Raw genomic sequence first — 24280 nt, forward strand, 5'->3', positions numbered from 1 at the left:
GTCGATTATGCACAATACCTATAAATATATATATATATATATATATATATATATATATTCTGGACTTTGTGTACAGTACACAGGTCGATTTTCTGTGCTTACTGAGCTGTTAAAAGGTCGAGTCAGTCTGTAATATTTGTATATATTTGAGTAAAGAGAGGCATCTTCAGTTCTAATGAGTTAAGATTCTACCTCATAGCTGATTTCCATTCATAAGCCAAGCTAACCCTATTCAGAAACAAGTGAATTTAGCCAACACTGAGAAGGTCAAATAAATTCTAGATTGTATTGATAAGTGTTTTTACGGGGTCAGAGGGTCCAGGTACAACACCTGTTACTGCAAAAGGCACAGAGGGAACAATCTACACTGTTTTTATTCATCCTTCTCTGTCTTGTGATTATGTCTGTAAATTGATAACGACAGCACGGTTACATCTCGCATGAATTGAAAAAAAAAAAGTTCTCTATTTGGCTCTATTTGGAGTGCAAGCTGGGTCCTAGCCTAATTGATGTTTTGGAAGATGAGCTCAATTGGATGAGTCATTAGGCCTATTACCAGAGTTTTATTAAATGTCCCCACCCAAAAAGTAAGAAAAAAAAATCTGTTGTGGAATATCTCCTTCCTAGAATAACAGGAGGGTGGGTTGGTAAAAGGCAAATAATATATGTGTGAGATTGATCAGTGAGTAGCGACCCCATTATCTCCTGAGATGTTAATTACACTGTGCTCAGCTTGCATGTCAAAAGGCAGATAATTGAAGAAGGTAAAAGATGTGCCACACTTTATTTATGCTTTCACTTGGAGCGGCTAGAAGAGCTTCTTTCTTTTCTCCTTTTTTTGTCTATGATGTATTTATTGTTCGGTAATATTACATTGTCAGAGTTGATCATTTTGCAAGGATATTATTCACAACCATTACCGAGGCCTGTGTGTGTGTGTGAGTGTGTGTGTCCTGTTTCTGTATTCACTGTCACAGCTTTCTAAAACGATTCATATGGTATTATCTAAACCTCTTAAAGATCTAGAATGTGTTGGATGTTGCAAATTTCAAGCTTAATTTTACTTTAACATTCAACAGCTTTTTATAAATATCTGAAATGTAAACCTAAAGTCACACTGAAACTTTCTTGCTAAAATGGACAAAAGTGCAGTCATGCTTCGTATAGACCCCAAGCTGAGAGAAGTTCTAACTCCTCAAATTGAATTTGATGTAAACAAAACAATGGATATGTCACTAAAGGTAAAGTGAGTGTGTTACAGTGACTACAGCAGCTCGATGAGGACAGCAAGGGTGGTGAAACATAACACAAACAGAAAAGAGAAAGAAATAGAGGATGGAAACATTTTTGGAAGAGCCTTAGTTCTGCTTTTACCACAGCTAAAGTTACAGTATCTGCCAGAGTGGTCCTATGAAATACACGCTCTGAGGTGAGAGGGCGCAAAAAGCACAAGAAATCCTTTAAAAGGCTTTTCTTTTTTTAACATTGTGTCTGTATTGAGTGTAGTTCCCCCACCCGAGTAGCTCGGTGTCTGTAAACTTCCTATTGACAGCATATAAGCCATAGGGGACTCGCTGTACTTAAAAAATAAAAAAAAAATCTTGTTTGTCATTTCGTGTGCTTATAGAGATAGCGTCAAACTCTGTTTCCTGTGGTTTCCTGTGGAGAACTGTGGTGTCTCTGTGTGCTGCAATTTACAAATGCACGTGAACGCTGTCTGCACTCCCAAAATCGGCATATGCACACACACACACACACACACACACACACACACACACTCCTCGGGCTTCTTCTCCTTTCTCTGTTGTCATCATGACTTGGGGGTGGAGCCTGAGGGGAGTGGCGAGACTGTGGTCATCACACCTCAGGGGCTGATGGACAGTTGCTGCACAGATGATTTAGTGCATCACCTGGTGGACACTGGTAAGAATGAGCATTGCATGATGGAAAACCACCAAAACCCTGGGAAATACAGTCTGGTGCCCACACTGTACGTGGCTTGACATTTTTTTCTGGCTTTGAAGTTTATCTTTCACTCATTCGTATGTATATTTTTTCCCTTCCAAAAGTGGGTTAAATACATTCAATCTCAGAATATGCAGTGGTTTACAGCATTTCTAATAATGATGAGAGACACTAAAAATAAGTGGAAAATGTCAGCTCTTATATAACAGTGGAAGAGGGCAAAGACAAAGGTCCAGCGGTGGTTTTAGAGCAGGACTTCATCGAGGTTTTTGTTGGAAGTGTTGAAAGAAGAAACTGTTTAAAGCCCTCCTCTTCCTGAAAGGAAACTCAGATGGAGCTGAGGGCCGTAGTAGAGGTCCACCTTTGCTCTAACATGAGGAGTGGTAAACACACACACACACACACACACACACACACACACACACACACACACACACACACACACCTTTACTTTGCTTTGTCCGAGCAATATCTGAAATCCATTAGCATCTTTCCACTTGTTTATCTGCCTTGCCAGCAGACCAGAAGACTCCATAAGGCAGACAATGAACTTCATTGGATTTAAGGTTTTTATGGTATTAACTTTGAAGTGTTTTTTCTCATTTTGGCCACTTTTTGTTTGCCAGAGAAAGACCTCCGCTCTCTCACATGCCAGCAAGCAGTATTTTGCTGTGGCAGCGCAGTCTTATCTGCGCTTGAGGTCTGTACTTTAATGGGCTTTATTGATCTAAACAACATCAGGGGTTGCGGTGATGTTATTAAGGCAGAGATAACTTCTGTGTAATTCCACTCCAACAATATATTAGCCTTTTATTGGTCTAAATAACTTTGCCTTTTAGACAGTAATGCACCAGTAAGTCACAGCAGCTCTTCATGTCGGCAGGATCTTAATAAAGCATTTCCTCTGGACATCCTGCTGCGGAGAGAGTGAAAAACGACAGGTTAAAAGGCATGCTGGGAAGTTTCCATGCCATCACTGTAAATTATCTCTTTTGAATACATAAATAAAGCTCGGAGAGAGCTGTGAACGGGAAGGGGGTGGGGGATTGGGTGCAAGTTTGTACAAACGTGTGTTCCAGCGCTTTCTCTGTTTCACACGTGGAGGTCTTGTGAGGAAGAACACTGCACATTCCAAAAGTAGACTGGAATATGTGCAACATCATGTAGGCTGTTACAGACTAGTGTTGTGCTGTTACCCCTTTGGTTATATTTACTGCTGAAACAACAATCAACTTATTAATCATTTTAATTGTTGGTCAGACTAAGACATTTTAAGATGCTGCTGGGGAATCTGATTACTCTGCAATTGTCAAATTCTATAAACTATTAAAACATAAACTTAATGAAGGAAAAAGAGTGTTAGCATGTATAGCATAATATTTAGTATGTGTTTGCTAGAGCATGTATAGTAATCACCATTGGGCATGCAATGACAGATATATAGCTAATTATTTAATACAGAAATATGTTATTTAATGTAAAGAAAATAATAACAATAATGATGACAATATAGTTCAGTTGTCCAGCTTTGGAAGTTCTTTAATGGTTTGTTTCGACATAAGAAAATAACATTATAATAGAAAATAGAATAAATGATTGAGTTATTACTGGAATAATGGCTGTAATGTAATGATTTGGATGGTTGTTGTTTATTGACAGGTTTTTCTGCATTGATTTTATGTGCGTGGTGCATTGTGCGTCTGCAAACCTCTTAATGGACAGTTGCAATATTTCTTTCCTTTCAAGGGCAGCATATATCTAATATTTATACGAAATAACGAACCCATTTATCTGGAAGTGTATTTTCACGGGGTGGGGGGTAGGGCTTCATAATTTGCAGCTATTTAAAGCCCTGGTTTTGGTAATGAATTATTTTGTCATCTCGACTGTGATGAGATTCATCTTTAATAACTGTAACAATTATTTTATTAAAAAGAGAAGCCATGCATTATGGCTATCTCGCCAAGGTCTCAAGCTGGAAGGAATTCTCATTAAGAGCATTATATTACCCCGGTGCGCTTTCAGTTGGATGTCCCGCTGAAATTACATTAGGTGTCAACAATGTTTGTGTTAGAAGTAAGCAGTCATATTTACAGAGGCTAGCTTTTTCATTTGCTGGCTGACACTGGGAGATGTATTAAAAAAGATACTAATGCTCTGTATCTGATTAAGTCACTTAGAGAGAAACTCCTCCAAAGTGTTGACTTTTAATATAAGGCGAGCCCTGTTCTGTCATCAACGCAGACATAAATCTTTATTTGGAGATGAGGAACTTTTGATTGCTTAAGATTATTTAGTGATTTATTTGGTTGGCACACAGGACTGTTATCACCCCTCGTTCCCAACATTCAGATCCTTTCCAAACTGTAAGCATCAGGTTGTTTGTGTCATGATTGATTCATCAGTGTCTTTTCATCTACATCCTGTGTTTCTTCTGATGGTTAGCGTGGTGTGCAACATTGTGTTTTGTTAATGGTTTCAGGCCCAGGGTTGCTGCTAATGACATGGTTGTAATTGTTTGTCAGTGTGATAATGTGTGATTTCCTATTTCCATGTGAAGTTGGACATTTGATGAAGGAGGGATCTTGTCAGGAAGACAAAGTGCTGTCATTTGTCACCAGCTAAATGAGCTTCTCTCCCGACATCCTCTTGGTTTTCAGTGGCAATATTATATTCACAGATCCTTTTTTTGGGGGGCTGTTGCCATGATTTCCACATGCTTCAGTGCTTTGTATAAAAGAGCCTAGATTAAGATCAAACCAACAGTGAGATACAAGTTTCTAGAGTCCCTCAGGTTGTGTTCTGTGCTGACATATAGAAATCTGTTAACTGTATTTCACAGAAAGACAGAAGTGAAATTACAGAGTGTGGTAATCTTTTATTCTTAGTGTGTGCTAGGAGTCATCACTTCCTTAAATCTAACATTTTTAAACTGAGAAACTATTTCATCATCTTCAGAGGAAAGACTGTCAGTTCATGTATACATTGAGTTAGGATCTTCAGATTTGATCATATAGCCAAATAGCTGTCTTTGGCTACCAGTCAGTGATATATTTTGTCCATTTTGTGTCTCTCCAGTAATATCATAAAGTTATGAGGCACACATTTGCAGCAATTGAAGGACAGGATTGTGAGACTGCCTTCATACTTTCCAAAGTCTTTGATGCAGTCGCCCCCTGAACAGGCTCCTTCTGTTTCTGATTAGACTGATTCCATATTGTGGGGTTGGGGGCAGATCCTTCCTAGTTAACAATCTAATGAGCTAAACAAGCCAAACAAAGGGGAGGTATACTGAATAGGTCTCCTGAGGGAGCTACTTATTGTCACAATTGCCCCTCTGCCTTCTTTCCACTCCATATCGATTCATGTCTTCATTGGTTATGCTCCGTCCGCTGTAACACATGGGTGGTGTAATCAGCTAAATGTAGCCTCTGCTTTCTTATTATTACCTGGGTGCTTAACACTGATGTATATTTTTTTCCTTCAAGGACAAATGGTGTAGGAGAAGGCAGATCCCGTGTGAAGTCCCCGAGCTCTCGCCGAGCGGCAGATCCCTTTTCAGTGCCAGCTGTTCTCTCAGATACACCAGGCCGTGCTGAAATTCTCTTAATATAATTCTGGGGGGCTCGGGAGAATTGTGCAAAACAAGCGTGCCAGCCAGGAGAACGTTGAATTTTTCATCAGCGGGCCTCAACTCGCTGAGTTAGTGGGCAGCGCTCTCATTCATGAGCAGATGTTCAGCGCAGTTACACTCTGCAGTTAATGTGAACTTACTGGCCTCTCTGCCATTGGCTGCAAGGACGTTGGCAGCGACCTGGCATCTGAGAATTACTCCCAGTAAAAGGCGCAGGCCTGGAAAGCATAGCCCCGGCCTTTTTTAGCCACTTCCCAGCCCAGGAGCTGGATCCTGGACAGGGGAAGGCACTGACAGCCCATCCGTCTTCGGTCCGACATTGATGAAACGCTTGCCACTGTTTGCTCGGGGAATAGCAGTGAAATTCCTGAAGATAATTTCCACAAGTTTGTAATTTCTAATGACTGGTTACACCACCCAGCAGGTGAAATATACTGTATGTGTGAGAAATCTAAGTACATGAAGGTACCAGCCCCCAAGCTTTGTATGAAACATTTTTACATGCAGAGGAATTATTCCAGTACCCTTGAAAGAGGAAACTCATAGAAACAAGGCACCTGTGAGGGGTAACATTTTGGCCCTGGTAGGTCTATAGCTGAAAGCAGCTGGTGCTGTGGTCAGCCTGGTGGGCTGTATCCTCTCCCCAGCCTGGTGCTTCAGACATCTGCATGCCCAAGCTGCTCAGCCTGCGTTTGATGTGGCCATACAGATCTGTAATAGCTTCCTTCTAACTAAGCAAAATGCTATTTGATGTAAAGTGCCATTAACTGGTCAGAGTGTGTACGTGACATCAGGTTTTGTAGGCGGCATGCCAATCATCTCGAGTGTGTGTGAAAGTCATCACAGTGAAGTTGTGCATATGGGACTTAAACAGTGGAAATGACAAGCTCTTGTTTCCTCTGCACGTCTCATTTTCACTTTCTAATTGGTCGTTTTCAGGTTGGCTTTACGAGAGCAAAACTAATTAGTGTTTCTAAATTCAGCAGGAAAAAAAAGTCAGTCGGGCTTGATTGTTCTGGTTTCCTCTCCTGTGTCAGGCGCTCAACAATAAAATAAGACTCTAATCATTTTCAAATTGCTCGTATTTTTAAACCCCAGAGCTGAATGTCACTCCCGGTCTCTTGGCATTTTGTTTGGCAAGATCAGGGAACAGTGGTTGCCCTCTCGCCTGTGCGCTCTCTTTGTGATTCGTGGGAAGTTTGGACTTGGGGGCCGGTGGAAAAAAAAATAACTGTTGTGTTTTAGGTGGGGTTGTTTCTGCTTTGATTGGGAACGTCCTGCTGACAGGAGCAGCCTAGCAAGTTTACAGTAGCTGTGACATTGCTGTTACCTTTATTCAAAGTGCTCCAGCTGCAGCGAGCCCTCAGGAAGCCCAGCTCGGGCCCACATGGGCGGCTGGCGGCCCACAGAGAGGAGAATGAGCCCTGTTTGAGTTGGCAGACACTCCCCTCTCGGGGAACTTTTGCTGCCTCTGCAGAAAGGCTAGTGGCGGCGGCTCTGGTGGGGCGGCGGTGATTCTCGGGGCAGGATGGGCTTTTTCCACCTCTCCTCCCTTTCAGGAAACACATTTTGCTGTTTCTTCCCTCTGTGTTTGCAAACGGAGGGAAGGAGTTAAGGCTAGGGGGCATGGGGCAGTGGGACTGAATGACAGAGCTCAGCTGAGTGCTAACGTGTGGTGATTTGAAAAGGACTGTTTATTACCCTGAACAGGCTATATCAGCATGCTTGGTGGAGCTTCATTCATATATGATATGAATGAAATATATATGAATAAAAACACTGAGTGTGCTGTAAAACTGTTTGTATTTTCCCATCAACACTGTAGGGATTCAGGCTTCAGAAGCCAGTAATTAAAAAGTGCTTGGTCTAAGGTTAGGGGGAGCAGTGTTTAAATGCAATTAGTTGCAATGCTCAAATTAATTTGGACTCATTTACAGTTTTTGCCATTATTTGTGTAATCAAGGGAGTTCTCGTTTGAGATGCTAAATATGTACCCACAGATATTTAATTCTGCCTTAATGAACATTCATGTGAAGATGACCTGTTTTGTGTCCTTCCACTGTTGCTCTCACACTTAACTTAGAGGTGTGTGTGTGTGTGTGTGTGTGTGTGTGTGTGTGTGTGTGTGTGTGTGTGTGTGTGTGTGTGTGTGTGTGTGTGTGTGTGTGTGTGTGTGTCTGTCTGTCTGTCTGTGTGTACACTCAACCAAATAGCATCTGAGGTGACTCCACTGTTCCTATTTAATAAGGTGTTTGCTTTTTGTTAGTCGCCTTTACATTTCAAATAATTTCCACTGTTTCTCTCTCTCTCTCTCTCTCTCTCTCTCTCTCTCTTCTTTTTTTTTTCCCCTTTCTACCACCCCCCACCCCATGACTTTCCTTCCTACCTCCTCTCCTCTTCTTCTCTCCTCCCCTTCTATCTGCTGCTCGCCGGTCCAGTCAGGAGACTCCAGTGGTGACATCCTGTGGAGCCAGAGATCAAAGTAAGTACTTCTCATGCACGTCATTTAGCACAGAAACACTGCTCGTGTATTATCTTTTACATCCAACTCATCATAATTTTCTAACTTTTGGACCAACTGTTTTTTATTTTATTTTTAAAGAAGGGCATTGTGTCGAAATTGTTGTGCGAGTTTGATGTGATAAGAAAAGGTTTTGCATAGCAGCCGATTTCCTCATTTCCTGATGCAGTTGCATATTTACATCACTTTGAATGAGGCTGAACATGACAACAGTGACAAGGTTCAGTCAGTCCTGAGAGTCCTCTCATTGCTGACCGCTGAAAGTTGTCTGTGAACCTGAAAAGTAAAGAAAATTGCAGATAGTGTGCCAGATCATGTCCGCATCCCCCTGACTATCCTAGAAGTCATTACTCCTTTGTGTGGTGTATAAACACGTCAAAAACAAACAATGACCCCGGGCAGACTCCACACTGCAAAACAATTTCAAAGCCTGCAGTGTAGTGTAAACACAAAACATGGCTAACCTTCACGCAGGGAAGACTTCACCTTAAACCCTCTGTTTGTTTCTATAGTCCCTGTCGACCTTGGTCAGATGTAGTTTACATCTCTTCGGTTCTCTTCTGGTCGATGTAGCTCAGGTTCTCTGCTGACATTTCGGTGGAGGCTTTCAGTGGACCTCCGCAAAAGGTTGGGATGTTGTGTTTTGATTGAGGTTGCGGATATTTATTATTTGAATACATGTTAAATACATATTACTTTTTAAAAACATCAGAGTCAGATTAGAAAAAGCAGCGAAATAGCATTTAGACCATCATGGGACATTAGAGCTCTCAATGGAGGCCGTACTAATACATTTATTTTAGATAGACTCCTCACTGAGGTTACTTCTCAAGTCACCTTTTCAAAATAAAAATGATGGCAAGAAAAAAGCGAGGCGGATGACTCTATGATCTGTCATGAAGTACAAATATTGTCAAGATGTTCCAGCAAACTCAAATGTTTTTCTAAACTGAGTGTAAATACTGTTTTGCTGGGGTGTAGATTTCCCGTACAGGGACCCTATGTATCAAGTAGTGAATATTCATATTCTTGTTTCATAGACTCCTCTGCCTCTGTGAGCTCTTTCACACTGAGCCGGGGGTGACTGTAGGCTGATGTGAACCCGTATTTTTAATAAAGCCCAGCTGCTGAATGATCAAATAGTGTCTCTAATTAAGGCCTGAGTGTACACCCATGTAAAATTCTCTCTGGAATGCTAACAACCTGTGATATTTCCAGAGGAATTTGCTGTGCAGGTCTCAGAGAGGGGGGCGGGTGGGGAGTGGAGAGTGTTTGGGGGTTTGGAGGGAGGAGGGGCAGTGTTCATGTGGCAAGCCAACATGTTGTTCACATCCGTGTCAGATTGAGGCTAATGAAGGCCAGACTGATCCTTGGATGCAAGCCTTAAGTAAATGATCCCTCTTTGAATATATTAGAGCCCCGTAGCAGCGTTGTGCCTCCCTGCTGTGCCAGCGCTGCTGCTACGTGTTGTCTTGTGGTCTGACGAGGCCGGTCAAAATGGCAGTCACGGTGTTCGATCATGTTGTACACCATCCAACCCGATTTCAGTTTGTCTTGCAGCAGTATTGTTGCATCGAGTCGGTGGTGAGGAACTACACACACACACTGATCGTTTCCACGTTAGTGCTTCTGCAAAACAGTTTGATAGTAAATGGAAAGTATGAGTGTTGTGTTATTTGACAATGTAAATGAGCCATCTCAAATTTTTCCCCACCCTCTTAAGAGGGATTAAATTTACATAACAGGCTGGAGTTTGGTGCTCATGCAAATTGTTCATGTAGACAAACCCTAGTTTTCCCATTTTGCTGTTATTATTTTTTTGTTTTTATTTAGAATGAAATAATTAGGTTTATCAGAACATGGAAAAGTAATAATAATGAAATACATTATAAAAATAGCAAAGAGTTAGAAAAATAGCAAAAATAAATAAATCTCACTGACAGAACTTTTCCACTGCAATTTATGACCACACTGGCACTTTGCATGTAAATGAATCCTAAACGTGTAATTACGAGGCACTTTTGAATATTGATTGGAAAGACAAGGACACAGAAATGAAGCACTTGTGAATGCACCCCTCCTAAGCTACTGTAGCAACCCATTAATAAATACCTTTCTGGCTCTTTAGTGCTGGGCTTGCCTTACACTGAGTGAAACAATGTCGTTTGATTTTCGCTGATATAGCATGTGTACTTCATAGATGGATGGATGGGATGGTTCCAATTAGCCATGGTCATTGCTCATGTATTTAAGCTGACAGTGGGAGTCTTGCATTGAATATCCTTGATTTTGGTAGTTTTGTCAAATGCTCCTGCAAAGTACTTTAAAAGCCCATAAAGAGCACATTGTGAGGAATGCACCCTAGATGGAGATTTGATTTACAGCTGTAGCAATGTTCTCAATTAGACATGGCAGGGAAATCATTTATTTTCAGTAGACAGTGTACAATGATGGGGAATACTTAAAAGATAATAAAGTGACCAAGATCCATACCTTTTTTCTTTTCCTATTATATACAATCAACACTGCAATTACTTCTGACTTTTACTTAAGATTTCATACGGGGTTTATTAGCACATAATGCATCTTTGAGTACAGAGCACTCATTTCCTGGAGCCTACACGGCGCACACTTGCAGCAGGATTGATGGCTTGTGACACCAGCGGCACAGGTGCACGTAGTGTCTCGTAAGGCCCCCTGACCTTCCACATGATGTGTACCATGCTGGCCTGTTTGTAAGCGCGAGCCCTGTTTGTAAACATGGACAGAAGGATGAGAGGCGCATTTGCCCCGGTCGCGCTCAGCTCGCAGACAGGCACAACGCAACGTGACAAGCAACAGATGTGTCACACAAGCTGAAATCAAAACAGCCGTCCGGCACGGAGTTGCGGCACCATCAGACGTGGTTGCTGTGATGAGGCGGGGAGGCAGAGAGCGCTGCTGGCAGACGAGACAAGGCAGCGCCTCTGCTGCTCCCAGCTTCCTGTCTGGAAGAGGACAGGCCCGTTTGTAGGCTGCTTTGACACCCCTAGTCACTTTGTCATCTGGGGTGCTCGCCGCAGCTCTGATCACATGTACACACTGCATTCAAAGAGCGTCACATCAGCCGTGTGACAGGTAGGCTCCCAATGAGACAACAGCCAAAGGCGATGTCCTTTTCAATACACTGTGTGAGTACAAATGCACAGTGCAAGAGAAAATAACATCATATGACATCATTCTGAAAGCTCTTATGTTGTCTTTTTTCAGTTTGGAAAGAAGTTTGTAATACAGTGTGGTTTTCAGAACTGCCCTGAATGAGAACAGAAAGACAGGGACTAAAGTCACTCTCAGTACATCCACGATGTCATCTTCATGCAAACCCATTGTTGTGTGTGACAGTAAAAGTGCAGCAGGCGTTAGCTTTACACATGTTAATGATATTCTCAGCAGCTTAATCTGCCCATAGCCGCTGCCCCATAAGCAAATAGTGTGGCTGAATGTTGAGCTGTGGGGGGAGAAATAGGAATCCATCATCAGAACAAGTGAATGAATGAAGGTGCCGCAACAGCTGCTTGACTGATCATGTACTACAGACTGTCACCCCACATCTGTTTACCACTCCGACAGCCACACGAGTGTTTATATCCACGGGTGTAATTGAGCTATTTTCCCGAGGGCAGCTGTAACCCACACTAAGTTATATCCCAACTTTCCATTAAAGCGTGGGGGGAAGTTTTACTGATAGTAATCACGCCCAGCAACAATGCTATGTAAATATGGCTTATCAGCTTTGCCAATTTGGTTAAGTGGCATGTACGTGGGTGATTCACATATTCAGCTCCGTGGCTCCAGCACAGGCCACATACAGTAGTCATTTATTAAACATAGGTAACTTGCATTGTTAAGAAGTATGTATAAAGCATGCACATAATCATGAAAATGATGCTGTGTAGAAAAAGATGCAAATACGCTCACAAAGTCTTTAACCGACCATGTGGGCAAAGTTAACTGTCTGCATGCACAGTATATGGAAATTGAAATGGGTACATCTAGATCTAAAACACACTATTTAAATATTCAAATGTTAACACCAAACAATATAATGCATTATGGCTCTTAGTATTTGCGTACAACTCTGTTTGCTGCTGTGAGCTGGGGGATGATACAAGGAAGAGAGATAGTGAGGGAGAGACACTGGGTGGAGGATATGAAGCACACAAACAAAGCCTTTGTCTACCAGTCATAGGAAAATGACATCTGACTTTGTATGTTAATTCTTTAAATGTTACTTTAAGTGTCATTATTGTACATAATATATCAATTTCAGTCTAACCAGATTTTAATTTGCGTATGTTAATATAACCGGCTACCTTTTCTAGTAATTAATCAGTAGAGAGAACATGGGTGTGAGATATTAATATTTTTTGATTATCTTTGTTTCATTGTGGTTACAGGGGAAAAACAGAAGAGAATAAAACCACTGAGGTAGCCGACTTGCAGAGATAATAGGCCACCTTCCCTTCCTCCACACAACTGAATCTTCACTAATTTGTAGACACGTTTTTTAAGCAACCCAGAGCTCTAATTTTAGTTTAAACTACCAGTGTTTTTGATGTTGCATTTCAGCTGTCTGTGGGGGTTTTCACATGCGGTGTTTCTTTTTTCCTTGTTGCAACCGACTATTTTGCACAAAAATCCAATTGAAAGTTATGCAAGGTGCTCAGAATGTGGTCACTGCACCTTTGGTTACTGTTTAGGTATATAACAGAAGTTCCAAAAATCAGAAAGTGCTGAGTAACAACACATTGTCTTTCACATTCAACCAATCACAATGAAGGTAGCAAGCATAGGGGAGGCTTCTTTCTGAACATTTAGAACACAAAATGGTGGGATCAGATACAATGGAGCCACAGGTAAACTGAAATTACCCGTTTACTGTAGGAACAAGGTTTCTCCAGAATTTAAAAAAATAATTTCTCCTCCGAGGTAGTGCATCGAGCAGAGGTATTTCCACCAGAAAATTCCGGGAAAACAAAACCATAATGGAAATCTTAATCAGAAAACCTTGTGCAACTGGTTTCTGGTGTCTGGTAGGTCTTTCTTTGGAAGGAATTCTCCAGAAAGGATGCAAATTCCATTAAGAGCCACAGCAACGGTGGCTCCTTTTGAATGAATTAAATGAACACTTTATATTTAGCATGAGTGTATTTGCCAACATAGGCAAACCTGCTACCCACAGAAACAGTGTTAGAATGCATTGCAAAAACCCTAAAGTCCCATAGGATCCTTTTGGACATTTTGCAGTACACTTATATACATTACACTATATAACCATGTCTTATTTATCATTCTCTTCAATCTCTTGGCACAGATTTTGTAGGTCTAACATTGAACAGGCAGACACAGAGGGATGGTGAGAGGACTGAAGGGCCACTGTGAGACAGGGTACAACATAGTAAAAGATGACCAGTACACACTGTGACATCTGTAGCCACCATAAACACACACTTGTTAAGTGGAATCTGCAATTTTTAATTCTATATGCTGCACAATAACAGCCCCCAGTAATGAATAATTTAGGGAATAAAGAGGCTTTTTCACTTGCGTTTAAATTTAGCTGGTGTCATTGTCCAGCAGTATGATTAATAGTTTATCAGTCTTGACTATACATCTCCGTGAAATATCTCTTTCCATCTGTCATTAAGCTGCACATGGAAATTGGTTACATTTTCAATCAGGAATAGCTTAGCCCCAAAAAATGAGGAAAATTGCAAAGGGAAATAGCCATCAAGATGTACTCACATGCAGGTAAGGTAAGGCTGTGACCCAATATAGGACATCATTTATGGAATAAGTCTTTCCAGTGCTATGCATCTGCACACGTCTCTCTTGAATAATTAGACTTTTTTGTATGAACATTGGATTGAGACCTCATACAAGGCACAACATGCATCCTAAATGTGGTTTTAAATAAGCCTGAGGTATGTTGCAGTGAGAGTGAGTTGTGAGAAAGGGGGCCTACCGCAAGGGGTTGACCAGTGAGCCAGAGATTGGCTTCCCTGTCAAATAAAGATTAGGCCCTTATTTCACCATCTAATCCCTGTAAATCTCTTATGGAGGAACTTGGGCAGTTCAGGGCTTTTAATGGCGCAGAGGCTTCACCGTCTGCATGTCTTCCTTATCTCTGAATGTGCACATGTAGACATGCACTCCCTCGTTTGTCAGTGCATTTAAGTCTGGATTACAAAGCAGTTTAAGTTGAAACAAGGAGGTTGCTATGATTTTTTCTTCTCCATTATGTTGTCTTTTTTAATTTTTTTTTAATAGACTCATGCTTGTTAGCTTTTTTGATAACAAGCTGTATTTCAGCTAAAGTTACTTACTCATATTTAGCCTTTACTGTATTTAGCTAACTTGCTGCAATGTGACGTCTTTGGCTTCATTTTCTCACATTTAGTTATTGAACTGAGGTTTTTTCCCCTCAAATATGCTGAACATTCCTTTTATTGAATAATTAATGTGTATATTGAATTATTGAAGGAAGATAATTTCTGATCAGATTAATATTAACTCCCTGTGAAATATTAATGACTAATGTTAAAAACGATGAACTTATGGAACTATTAATATAATCATAAACAGACACAGTAAAAAGTGGCATGGAGTCAAAGTGCTAGGACTGCTCCGATCCCTTTTAATGCAGATTCCCTTGAGGTCGGTGAATATGAAATATTGCACTAGTCAACTTTGTGCTCAGAAGCTCGGCTAATGTCATTGGCCAGTCCTGCCCCGGGGCTGATGGTGGTGTCACTGGGGGGAAGTTCACCAGCATTTGTCTGCAGGTTACCATTGTCACCTTGTCCACACATGACCTGAACTATGGCCAGGGGAAAAGTTACAAAGATGTTTTGGTGTTAATATTGGGCCGGCCCTTTTATCACCCCTGCTGATTGGCAGTGCTCCTCTGCCAGCTCTAGTATTCAGCTCCACCTCCCTGCTCTCCCTCTGAGGCTGCTGACTGACCTCAGATGTGCCTTTTTTCCACTAAAGGTGGCGCAAAATAATTTAAATCTAGCGAGCCCATAGATGGTTAAATCCAGTCCTTTGTCAGTTTTGATTAAAACTCTCTTTTAGACTAACGACATTCAGCAAAGATTTGATATATCATTTGCCATTTTTTGGTTTGTTATTACGAACTGCCGATTGTATTCATAAAATATGGAAATCAGAGAAAAATAAACCATTATTGTAACATAATGGTAAGCACCTAGAAAATATGGTTACATTAATTATGTTTTAAATGCTAATGCCAGTGAAGAACATAATAACGAAGACATGAAAGACTCTCTATTCAAAATCTGATAGCCAGGGAGAAGCAAATTATTTCAAATATTTGATATTTAAATTATTTTCAAATGAACAGAGACATGAGTGGAGCAGAGGCGAGTAGTTTCCCCTGGTGATCCTCCAGGCGTCTTTGTTTCCTTGGTGTGTCTCCAGCTCATTAATGTTCTAAGCATGTGAGAGAACCAGACCCATACTCCATAACCCATAGCTGGATGTCACCTCGGGCCCAGCACACACACATATATACAATACACACGCGCATACGTTCACACACAAAAGTCCCACAGCCGTTTAAAGTCCACTGCTCTTTCAGGAAGTGATGGCCGCCGAGCTGTCCTGATTAAAATGACAATAGTCTAATTAACTCGACCTCAGTCTCAGTGCACTAAAACGGCTGATGGCTCGCCAGTTCCTGTTTGAAAACCCTTTGTCTCCTCATCGTCCAAAAATATGACTTCTTTTTTTTTTCCCGCAAAACGCCTCAACCCCATTTGACGAGATTTGCTAATGGCAATTATTTCTCATAAGCTAATTAAATCTAGGCAAAGTTTTCCGTTCTTTTTTTTTTTTTTTTCCTCCCGTAAAAATCCTTATGTGCAATTCTCCAGGGATTTATCATTTGGGGGTACAGTATCACAAGCACCTTCAAGCCATCTTAGTCATTTAGATTATATACAATTCCAAATTGGTGTTTTGGTGTTCAACCTGATTTTATTTCAAGCATTTTTAATCATAGTCATTTACCCCTTCAGTCATCTGTATGCCTGCATGCTGCTCTCCGTGGTCAACAGGCCAACCAGCCAGATAGAAAAAGGCCAGCATTCAAGCAAAACAGTCCAGAATCTTTCACCCTCTGCACCCAGCCATATTTGAAATTGAGACTTTGTGCCCCCACAGATTCTTTTGCAGTTTTTGATTGACTCATCTAAAGAGAGAGTAAAAAGAACAACAACATAAAAAAAAAACTTTAAATGACTGAAGAAGAAACAGCTTTTTGTTCTATTATCCTTCTGTTGGTGATTAAGGTCTATAGGGAGATAATTACGCTTTAGTCTGGAGTTAATGAAACGAAAACTTCTCTTTTCTTGTGAAAAGGAAGGGCAGATCTTTTGTACTGCTATCTGCAGACATCTCCCACCCTTGACAAGGCGCACAGAGGATTGCTTTTTGTTTTAAGGTTGCAGCCCCCTCCGCTGCCTGCTGTCAGTCTGTGGCTGATATGAGGGATCTGTGAATGAAGCCAGAGTCAATGAGGTCTGTCTCCGCTGCACTGTTGCATCTGCCTGTCTGGGAACGTTATGCACGCCGGAGAAAGAAAAAAAAAACATCAAATGAAAACATCACAACAGGTCATGTGGGATATGTGCTGATTTGAATAAAAGAAAAAAAAAAGAGACTTCCCGATATCTTCATTCTAACTACTCCACACTGTAGTGTTGTTACTGCGCTCCTCTTAAAGCGACAAGCATGTGTTCGCCATCAATTGACCCTGCTTTGTCGAACATAAAAGGAATGCACAGATTTGAATTTATCACACAGCAACACGGGAGGCATATGTGTCATCTGACTTCAGACGCCCGTTTTGAACACACAGAGGTGTTGACCGAGCCTGTGCGACACAAGTGGTGGCCAGAGAGCACATATTAAACTGTCCTTGTGGAAGTTCACATCTGGTGTGTGCGTGTGTGTGTGTGTGTGTGTGGGGGGGGCAGCGTCCCCTACTCCCCCGTCCACACGCCCCAACCCCTTCCGACAGCACTCTCACATTTCATCATCTGTTCTCCAGCGCCAGGGTGCTCCGGCACAAGTTGGCCGCTCTGGATCCATCTGTTGTTATTATTTTCCACTGATAATTGGCTTGAACAATGGAATGCCTGTGTCCCCCTTGCCTTTGAAACCCTACACCCTGTTTATTTTCCAGAGGTCTCATTTCTGCTATCCTCTCTCTCTCTCTCTCTCTCTTCATAACTCCCTCAATTCCTTCCTCTCTTCCCCCTTTTGCAGCCTCCCTTCACCTAGTGTCACCTCAGCCCCTAGCCCCCTCTCCCTCCCTTCTCCCCGTGATCCATTTTTAGAGGGTTTCACATGAAAATGACATATTTGACTGGTCACATCAGTATTTGTCACTCAGCATCTGACGCCACTCTCCAGATTTTCTGGAGGAGCTTAGCTCCCATTCTCCTCTGTTTTTTTTTTTTTTTTTTTTTTTTTTTTTTTAACTCTGACAGCACCCTGCTTCTGCATTCCTGTCCTAAATGAGAAAAAAACGGACAGAGAGACAGATAGATGAAGAGAATAAGAGGGAGGGGGAGGACTTTAGAAAGAAAGACATGGACAATGGACCTTTGGTATAAATCAATTTATTCTCCCGAATTTTTTTTTCCCATTTCCACTTGGAGGTGTGCAGAGGAGTAGCATATGTAAAGATGAATTAAAGGATCACAAGGTGTATTTTATTTTAATCCAGGACACTATTTAATGAAAACCCACACCAAAAAATGACCTACTTAAATTAATTAAATTTGATATTTTAAAATTTAATTAGTGTTTTAAGTTGTAATTAAACTGTTCTGTGTTGAAGTCTTCATGCTCTGGTTACATTCTGTTTTTTATTTTATTTTATTTTTTAATTCCCTATCAACAATCAGACAAAGTAATACTGGCAAAGCAATGTTTGTTTCAATGTAAATACTCATGTACAGTACCTGACAAGACAGTCATACCTGAAAGAAATCTTATTCTTACAGCTTCTCTATAAAGTTCTGTTCTTCTCATTAGGGACATTTTCTTTTTTTTTCCCCCTCTTCCTTTTGTTCTGCCTTGTGTGACCGTGTTGATGTTCATTTGTTCTGCCTGCTCTTGTCTAATTAAAAGAGGCCAGGACAGGTAGGGCTCTCAGCAGGCATCTGCTCTGTGCCAGTTCTTCATTTGCTGAGTGTTTGTGTTTATGCAAAGGGGCCTCTTCCTGCATATTTAATCCAGAGCAAGGCACCAGCTTTTGTTGTGTTAGGACCACATACCTCCAGTCCCTCTCAACACTGCAGTCTGGGCTCTACTTCTATCTCTCTCTCTCGCTTTCTCTCTCTTTGTCTCTCTCTCACTCTCTCACTCACTCTCTCACACACACACACACACACACACACACACACACACACACACACACACACACACACACACACACACGCGTGCAAACACACTCAACTACCACACACTACTTCAACTACTCCATACCTGCTACTTTCACTGGCAGCTTTCTACTCTTCTTCAGAAGTGGATTTCAAAACACTCAGTGCTTGGAGGGAATCTGCATCAATATACAGTCTCATGAACATGATGAAAGTCTGTTTAACTGTTCAGGGGTAAGTCTGTAAAGATTTCATTATCCTTCCACACTTATGGGACGCCGGTGGACGTATGTGTGTGTGCATGTCCATGCGGGTGTGTTTGTAGGTGTGTTTTTTAAGTGATTGAAAGAGTTGGTGTATAAGGTTGTAGATATGAAGCAATGTGTTTTTATTATAGGAGTTACTACTACATGCTGCGAATAGTTGTGTGTAGAGCTGAAATCATTATCATATTAATCATTTGAGTTCATTTTTAAAAGAAAAATGACAAGTATTTGCTACTTCCAGCTCATTAAGACCAGAGAATTACTTTTTTTATCTGATATGATAGTAAACTAAATATATTTAGGTTTTTGCACTAAACAAGCAATTTGAAGATATCATCTTGGGCTTTGGGAAATTGCGATGGACATTTTTTACTCTTTCCAGATTTCCTTTTAGACAAAGATATTAACTGATTAATCGAAAAAATAAGTGAGAGATTCAGCAAAAATGATTTTTAGTTTCAGCCTTAATTGTGTGCATGGGGTTGTAATTTCAAAACAAAATGCATTCAGCAGAGAAAGTATAGGTAAAGCTTGTTTATTCAAAGCACCTGATTGATAAACTTCTATATGAACTGCAGCATTGTCAATAAAAACCCTGTTCCCAGTATCTGTTTAATACATTTGAGCTGTGCTGAGAATGAAGAACAATCAGTCAGGAGGACTTAAACTCACAAATAATCCAGCAGTTAGTTAGCCTATATTTGTGTTGGCCTGATGTGCGTGTGCATTCAGTGCTGTAGATGTGTATATGTATATGGGTGCCAGCAGATGTGTGAAAACAAGTGTATGAGAGTTCATATGCCTTCCCTTTTTTCAGCGCAGCAGGGTTGGAGGTGATAGTAAGTGGTAAGCCCACGGTGATGCGTGAGGGTATTAGTTCCTCCCCTCACTCATCGCCTCTTGATCTCCCTCTGTCTTTGTCTGGGGAAATGGAATCTACAGCTTATTGATATTAATAGCGCACAGGATCTGTGGTTGGAGAGGAGCTGGGACCTGGGCGAGAGTGGTAACTTGATATGGCCGGGTAGAATTGACAGTGCTCCTACTTGACAAGGTGGAAAAGGGGTTGGTCATAAAAATAGGATTGCATAATGTTCACTGTGTGCGCTGTGCTGTACGTGCGTGATCAGGGTTGAACTTTATTGCCTGCGCTGATCTAATTTCACGTGCAAATGTGAGACTTTTTTCAACTGTAGGGATCCTGAGCCGCCCCAGATGTGACTTCTCAGCAGACAAAATAGTTCACAAAGTGCTGTTTTCTGGTGTTTTTTTCTCATGGATCAATAGATTAGAATTCCCAAAGACACAGAGTAGTGTGCACTGGATATCAACTTGATAGGACTTTTTGTATTCAATGAGCTCATTTAAATAGTGTAAAGAAATGTGTGGCCTTGTTTGTTTTGGGTTAGGAGTGAAATTCCACTTCCTTGGTATTAAGGCAGCAAAGCTCTCTGTGTGCACTCTGTGTACTTTGTTCTTAGCTCAGCAAAATGTGAGGGCAGGTCCAAAGAATCTGGGGGATCAGACAGGCCTGACATTCACCAGACTGCACTGTTGCCTTTTAAGCTTAGAAAAAAAAAAAAGAATCAGAAAAAAGCACCCAGAATAAGGGCTGTCTGGATTGAAGTTGGGTTTAATTGGTGGTCTGTTTGCGTGTCAGAAAGTGCTGTTGTTTACAGTCTGTGTGGGTGTTACAATATAATGCCAGGATCCTGCCAATCACATCAAAACAATGCTTGTTTTTTCACTTTTTCAAATGCTGACTTTTTTTCTTTTTTTTTTTTTTTTAAGTCTTTACAAGACCTAGCTATGTTTTTCATTTAATCAGTCCTTCTTAATAAAAGCCCAGTAGAAAAGAGGGAGAAAATAGTGTGCAGTCAGCCCTTTTAGCAGATCAGATCATACAGTAAGCAGCTGCATTTGTTGAGAAGTGAGTCATGCTTTAGATTTTCCTGTGTTTCAGAGCACAGACAGTGACTTGGAAAATCTCCTGCACACACCCTAAAAACAAACACCAATGACCCCGTATATAGCTATCACTGACTCTACACAACTAAAACTCTCCTACGCCCTCTTCTTATTTACACAATGCTCTTAATACGGATCCACCAGCCTGAGGATTGTTAACCAGGGCCACTACTTCTTTTTTTTTTGTTTAATTCAAGCACATGTATGCCCTGGCATGATAAACAGCAGATCTATTCAGATGCTGATACTAAGTGATCGAAACTTCCCGCATGGGCTGTAAAGAACCGAGAGACAACTCTGGCAGCCTCCTATTGACAACCATTGAGTTGAGCATTAATTAATATGGTAATGATGTGTGAAGGTTCATTAACGAGCCGCCACAGAAGTAGCCACAGATACAGTATTAAGCGTGCTCGGAGTAATTAATGGAATAACTTTACTTAGTGGTAAATATTCATGGGCCCTCATCTTTTTGTCTGCACAGTGTGAAGAGAGCCTGTCCATTAGAGGAGCTGAAGAGCTGTCCATGGTGAATGCGGGCCTTTTGTTGGGATTGGGTGCGTTTCAGTGGAGGGGTATTAATTCATATTTTGAACATGCAATCTTACAACAAAGCCAAAGGCAGCGATAACATACCTGGGACTAGAGAGCATATTGTGAAGCCGTGACCCCCTCAAAAATAGGGAAGTCCACTTCACAGGTTTGTGGACAGAATAAAATGAGTCTTTGTCCGTGCTCAGATGTAACCACAGCAGTTCATTACCATAGCAAAAAACCCTTCTGGTTGTCCATTTTCTCTGAAAATAGGGTGTTTGCATGTTTTTTTCCTCCCACAATTACAATGAAGCCTGTGCTATTTGCATAGAGAACGGAAACATTTATTTGGATCATCTGATCCTCTAAAGGCATCAGGCTAACGGTCATGCTATCTATTGCGCACAAGAGTCTTGTAACTACTATGAGATATTTCTTTGCCAAAAGTCTTTGTTGTCCTATTTTACCCTTTGTTTAACACAGTGCACCTACAGCATCCTCCCAAGACTTTACAAGAGAACCTTGCAAAATGCTCCTCAGTTTCCTTTGTCTTTCGAAATTGTTGCATTTTGATTCATATTCTTAGCTTAAGCCTCTTACTGAGCATGCACATAACCCACCTAGGTGGGTAATTATCTCAACCAGGAGTTGTTCTATTCCCTAAAATCTCAATGTGGGAGTGTGTGATGGGCTCGGTTTTCCCAACCGGGCAAAGCAGCGTGTGCTTGTTTATCCTCACCCTACGTTCTCCGCACCCCCACTGTTCTAAATGGCAACATTACAGCCTTGTGCTGTTTGAAATGGAGACAATTATCTGTTTAGGCATTACAAGATGGGCATTATATTACAAGGAGAAAAGGCGTACAGCTGCTATCAGGATCCCGTTGTTGCCTTTTCTCTCCGATACAAATTTTCCGTCATTAAAATGATGGAACATTTATCTAAATGGATGTTATGCGTTGGGTAAACTCATTTAGCTCCCGGGGCTCTTTCAGGTGATGGGAATTAATGATGTTTAGTAGTTTGAAACTGAAAATATCTGTCATTTGTCACCACTCGCCATTGATTTACGATTCCATTGATGATATGTTAATTGAAGTGTAATGAATCACAATAATAGGGGTAGTTGTGTGGGAATGGTCCATTTTGGATGATTGTTCAACCCTCAGTAGAGTTCAGAGCGAGCTGCATGTTGACTTGCGTTTTCAACAAGGGCATTTAACACATAATTAATGCAGAAACTGGGCAAGTTGGACCAGTGTGTTTTTATCTGTGCTCAGTCTGCTTTAGATAAACACTTGCACAAACGCCTGGCCGCAGTTTTGACTGCCAAATGTAAACGGCAAAAAAGAAAACGGTGGGAGAGGGAGTTGGAGCTTTTTTTACCCTTTCGTATTTGGATATGCTTTAATGCTTTTATTCAAATGCACCTGAGATATTGCCCCACAGTCACTTCTCAGTTTACCATAAAAATAAGATTTTGTTTCCTTCTCTCTCTTTTTTTTTTTCCAGCTTTCCTTGCCTGGGTTGAGTGCTCAGTTAGGAAAGCTGTGCGCATGCAGATCAGGCCCGCCCAGGGGGAGTTGAGTCAGGGCAGAGCAGGTACAGGTAAACTGTGTTCACCACCAGGGGGAGGGGGCAGCAAGGAGGGCCTCTACTGTTGGCAATATGAAAAGTTTTTGTCTTGCAAATAACACTCACTCATTGACTCACATCAGACAGCCCCATTGTTCATCTGTTATCACAAGTGGGTGTAGTTGTAGTTAACAGACAAATGGAAATGCATGGATGCGTCTGACGTGGACAATAGTAGGCTGCAGGATGATAAACGGCAGGTGCCTTCTGCCCTGCTCTGAGCTGACATGGTGGCTGTGCGTCTCCAGCAGCAAAGGAAGGTACGCTGACTGGTATGGCTTCATACAAACAAAGGAAAGCAAACAGCACAGGAATGCCGTGAATTGATCTATCTGATAATTCTCAGAACAAGTATAAGACTGTTTGTACACATTATCAGATGAAATCAATAGCAACAGGTGCGCAACTTGTTGTTGGTAGCGTCGGTTTACACCCATGCACTCTGTGTTTCTTCCTGTAAATTGGCTTGTGGTTGCTGATGACATGCATCATGGTCAGCAGTGGTAATTATTTCATAACTGAATAATTCTCCATCTTTTGTCCGCAGGGCGAGGAGGCTGTTTTACCACTGCTGGAACTGTGGATTGCTTTAAATAAGCAAGTCATTGTAGAAGGTAAACACACAATCATTCACCAGACTCTAGCAGCCCTGTGCATGTGTGTGAATGCTGTATTGAATTGGCTTAATAATTAACTGAATGCAGTGAGGCTGTCCTGTTTGTGTACTGTATTTTGAGTGTGTATGTATGGGGAAAGAGGGTGGGAGGGTTTGTGGTGGGGCGATGACAGGTGCACTCTGAAACTAGCATGGTGAGTAATAAAGGGACAGTTCCCCTGAAGGTCAAAGCTGAGTTAGTAAGTTGGTTGTGAATTAGCTTTACACTGCACTGTTGAAGAACTTGCCGCTCAATACAGAGATATCTGTCTGTGTACATGTTGACATTTGTCGGGAAAAGCTAAAAGTATGGTAATGCCATGTTTACCAAATAAGAGGGACGAGGTATACTGCACTCAATCTTGCTATCGTTGGCATCTCAGCCATTCTGGTGCATATCTTGTGTTTGCTCCTCACACCCCTCTCCCTATCTTCGGGGGCCCCCAGGATGTGAACTTTTGAGGTGGAGTGTGTGTCTGTGTCTGTGTTGTGTGTGTGTGTGTGTGTGTGTGTATGGGGGGGGGGTGTTAACACTTCAGGAACTCAGGGCTTCAGAGGAGGAGTGTGTCTGTTTTCTCTCTCATACAGCTTCAACCTCACCGTCATCTCTTTCTCTCATTCTCTCTTTTCCCCCCTGTCTTTATCATT

The 24280-nt window shown here is 41.4% G+C and overlaps 1 protein-coding gene across 9 annotated transcripts in view; it reads left to right on the plus strand.

Moving 5' to 3' along the window:
• The window catches only part of foxp1b (forkhead box P1b), a 145262-nt gene that overhangs the window by 25264 nt on the left and 95718 nt on the right, over positions 1–24280 (plus strand). For 8 of the 9 annotated variants that reach the window (XM_051414121.1, XM_051414124.1, XM_051414122.1 and 5 more), the window contains exons 3-4: positions 8038–8081; positions 23525–23591. The gene's annotated coding sequence lies outside the window, so the exon portion shown is untranslated. Of the gene's footprint in view, positions 1–8037; positions 8082–18736; positions 18809–23524; positions 23592–24280 lie in introns of those variants that run through there. The other variant, XM_051414123.1, reaches the window with a different exon arrangement.

This window comes from Dicentrarchus labrax, unplaced genomic scaffold (genome assembly GCF_905237075.1).
Source record: "Dicentrarchus labrax unplaced genomic scaffold, dlabrax2021, whole genome shotgun sequence".
In the NCBI taxonomy this organism is placed as follows: Eukaryota; Metazoa; Chordata; class Actinopteri; family Moronidae; genus Dicentrarchus; species Dicentrarchus labrax.